Source organism: Silene latifolia, chromosome 3 (assembly GCF_048544455.1).
Source record: "Silene latifolia isolate original U9 population chromosome 3, ASM4854445v1, whole genome shotgun sequence".
In the NCBI taxonomy this organism is placed as follows: domain Eukaryota; kingdom Viridiplantae; phylum Streptophyta; class Magnoliopsida; order Caryophyllales; family Caryophyllaceae; genus Silene; species Silene latifolia.
Genome location: NC_133528.1, coordinates 10,756,953 through 10,761,264, shown reverse-complemented (window position 1 = coordinate 10,761,264; position 4,312 = coordinate 10,756,953). Strand labels below are relative to the sequence as shown.

Genomic DNA, 4,312 nt, shown 5'->3' with positions numbered 1-4,312 from the left:
CACAGAACTTCCTAACCACATCTTACTAAAATATTTGTTTCTCCTAATCCGTATATCATATAAGCATGAAACCAACGCCAAACGATCACTAACTCCCAAGACTATCTCTCATAAAATTTTCATCCTTAGGCAATAAACAGAAAGGAATTGGCAGTAAGGTCAACTGAAGAGTACATCAACCCAAACGAGTTGTATCACTAAGTTATTTATTTACTATGTTCCAACTCTTACAATCACACTATTGATACTAACCCACACCGACTTAGATCTCACACTATACTTACGTAAACATATTCCCCATAGAATCCCTTTGCATCTCGATCTACTCATTACATCTACATTACGACTGATATGACTAAAACAGGCAATTCAATAGCGTTCCTTATTACTATCACATCATCATACTAGCATGGCTTGGGATCACATAACCGCATATTACTAGACATAATGGTACTATCAGCACATCATTCAACTTCCACCTAGGTAATTATCATCGACTTGCAATTATTTTCATGCTCACGACTAGCACAACACTTCATTGATTATTAACCTGAACTCGAAAATTTATTTCTCATTTTCCAACATTATATGATCACGTCATCAATCATACAGAATACTTACCGTAGCGTTGTCCCGCAGAATGATTAGAATATTTGGGTTTCAAAGTATTCATCAACTCGATTATGCAATAATCTATGCATCAATCAACACTTAGGCAACGATATAGGAATCTCAGGTTCAACCTTATGCAACTTTTCTACCCTTTCTCTCATATACCCTCAGGGTTTTCCGAGTCAAACTGAGAGGGCCACTGGTTCGGTGTGAGGGGGCCCCTAACTCAAACCTTACCTCAGTGTGCTCCTAACAGTTCTATCCCGGTGTTCATTTTATTTAGACTCTTCCTATGTTCATTGGGCTCATTGGTTTAGGCCTGAGGATCGTTCGCTCTGATACCACTTTGTAACACCCCGGTTTATAAAAGAAGTCCTCGTCAAGACATTCTCTAATAAAACGGACTGTTACCATCTCGGTTTCCCGAGGTAGTGAATAACAAATTAAACTCCAAGGCAATTATATAATATTTTGACTTAATTATTACAAACCTCTTTTCAACTCGATTACAAGAACTGACATAAATAAAAGTGAAAGTCTTCTAGGTGATGATCTAGCCACTAAGTCGTCTGATCCAATGTCTCACGCCCATCAAGCTCCCGTCCTATCTCTTAAACCTGTCAAGTCTGCTCCCCATAAAACGGATCATCACAGGTGTTCACGAATACACAGGGTCAACCACGAGGTTGAGTAGGGAAAACATAATAAGTACGACAACAAAATACATAACTCCATTTCCAATTCGTCACATACTCCACCTCTCCATATCACAGACCCTGAATAACTTCCACACCATATCAATAACTTCCACACCGTATCAGTAACTTCCACACCATATCAATAACTTCCACACCATGTCACAGACCCTGAATATCACAGACCACTGAATATCACGGACCACGAATATCACGGACCACGAATATCACAAACCCAAATATCACAGGACCACTGAATAATCTCTCGCTCCATATCACAGGACCACTGAATAACCTCCACACCGTCTCATATCACCACATGATAGGATATGCATAACATAACAAAATTAATCAACATTATAAATAATATCACATGCCGTTTACGAAGTGAAATATAAACCAAATCTCCTTATTCCCCGTCTCCAATGCATATGAACGCCCAAGGGATTTAATGCAATGCAATATGTAAATAAGTCACTGAACTGATAAATCATAAAGTCATGCCAGTTACCCGATGTTGTGATATCTTACTCAATACGATCAAATCCGTCAATCACCTTTCCCAATATAAATGATAATATAAATCAACCACCACGAATTCAGCCAACACAATTCAACAATAACGATAATAGGACAAGTGTATTTCCCCTACCTCAAGTGCCAGCAACTCCAATTAAGCAGTCCAGAAATAAAGTAATGAATTTGACTATCGATCCTTCACGAATCCGCCACCTAAAACAATTATAATATTTATAATTACCAACTACTAAATATAGAGATCTCTCAAATAGAAGTCTTCCCGAAATACCATCCCGACACCAACTTATGCCCGGCTGATAATTAAAATGATCCGATTAGTATTTGACCCAACTTCCCCGAAATAGAAAGTTATTAAAGTATAATCTCTTAAAATGGAACATTCCCGATATAGTAACCTTTTCATTTTAACACACCCGTCTCAAAATCTCGTTTCTAGTAAATAAATTATTATTTTATTTTAATTAACTCGGAACTTAAACCAACCCGATAATTTAAACGAATTATACTTATTTTAAGAAAACCCGAATCCAACCTCGAACAACTCAAACATTCCCGGCTCAAGATATGTCTTTAATTATTTTAATACTCGGGAATTAAATTAAATAACTAATATGATACTTAAAAGATTAAACAGATTATTCGATTAAGAGAAACCCGAGTTAATTCTTGAACAACTCACAACCCGTCTTAACCCGTCTTTAATTAATTAAACAACTCGGAATTAAATTAATTAATTAAGCGTACGATAACTTAACGAATTCCAGTGATTAAACAATTACCAAAATCCCGTTTCAAACACTAAAATAACCCGTCTTCATCACTACCCCTTCACTCTCACCCACGCACCACCGCCGGCCACCACAAGGCCGTGTCAACCGCCATCCCAAACACCCACTTTGCCCCAGTCACTAACGGCCACCCCCACTGGGGTCGACGGCCGCCGGCGAGGTGAACCACGGCCTTCCTTTGGCCTGGTTCACAGCCGTGCCTCACCAAACACTCCTTGTTTCTCGACCTGCAACCACCGCAGCTCACCCATATCCTTTGCCAAGCCACCACCCACCTGTTCATCGTCAAACAATGCACCCAGGTACAGTGGCGCCGCCGGTTCGACCTCACCCTAGTCAACGGTGGCGCCACCCCAATCCTAACCCTCTAATTCGCCTGTAAACCCGCATTCGAATTACCCGTGTACTACCCTTGTCGCAGCCACCTCTCTCTGCCACTACCACCACCCATAACCACCCCAACAACCACCAAAACACTCGTCCCTCACTACACTACCCTTATACCTTGACAACAACTACCATAAACACCCCTAGCAGACACACGACCAATCAACAAAACAGCTAGAGAATCGAAAAACAGGGGAAAGGGGTTGAGTCTTACCTTTTTCAGCCGCCACCACCGCCACCACAGCCACTCACAGCCGCCGACAACCAGCCTAAGCCCTTCCTTGCAGCACTGACAACACCCACGACCTCTCTCTCTCTCTCTCTAGCGTGAGATCTAAAGCTTTGGTGTTGGTGAAGGAGGGAGACGGGATGAGGGAGATAGAAGAACAATGAAGTATGGTTTGTATGGGTGTTTGAAGTAGGCGTGGAGTATGGCGTGGGAATTGATGTGAACAAGGGAGTATGGGTAGTATAGGGTTCATAAAATAATCAAGCATGCCTATTTCTTGTCTCATGGTCCGATGTTTAATTATTTAGTTTACCTTTCGAATCCTTATAAACCCGTCTTAATTAACTTAGCTCGATAACTTAACATAATTCTCGACTAACAATTAACCCGACATCACTAGTAATACAAATGTATAATAATTAATATAAAATAGTATCCGTTTAATTAATTTTATTATATAAAAATACGGGGTATTACAATAACCCTCACTAACAGCAACCCCTTGCCTTTGTCCATTACATACGCCGTGACATGTCAAAGTCACTTTTAATAAGAACACCAAGAAACACCACAGTGAATAAGCATCTGACCTGCATCGCTCAACTATTGCAACGCTTAGGCAAAAGGAAACCCGGATTTCATAGAACAATTTAGGAGGTAAGGGAGTTATTTTTTTTGGAGATTGATTGGCTCACCACGTGAACATACGGTACTCTAAACACAACTAAAGTACCTAGCATAAATGCAGAGACTATCAACTATTAGCATTCAAACACACCCAAATGCAACGCCTGCAAATCCCCAGAGCCAATCCGTGGGCAGCACATAATGCATAGTAACTCAATCCATGTTCCAATAACCTCACATATATCGTCAACTACAAAAAGGCCTCACTAAACTGTTGGGCCTCAACTATGTCAGCAAAGTATAATATAAGCGGGGTCCTCTCAGCAAGGTATAATACAAGACCTAACTTATTGACCCTAACAACGGATTCGTTGCCTCTAACTCTAATAACATATGCCGTTATTTTAAAGCCACCTCAAATAAGACTCGTTGAT

General features: G+C 40.3%; 1 long non-coding RNA gene across 1 annotated transcript; it reads right to left on the bottom strand.

Moving 5' to 3' along the window:
• Positions 1 to 1,055: 1,055 nt before the first annotated feature.
• On the bottom strand, positions 1,056 to 3,532 carry LOC141645901 (uncharacterized). The gene is made up of 3 exons (XR_012545217.1): positions 3,237 to 3,532; positions 1,960 to 2,039; positions 1,056 to 1,238 (listed from the first exon to the last, which is right to left on the bottom strand). It is a non-coding gene; the product is annotated as an uncharacterized LOC141645901 (long non-coding RNA).
• Positions 3,533 to 4,312: the final 780 nt, after the last annotated feature.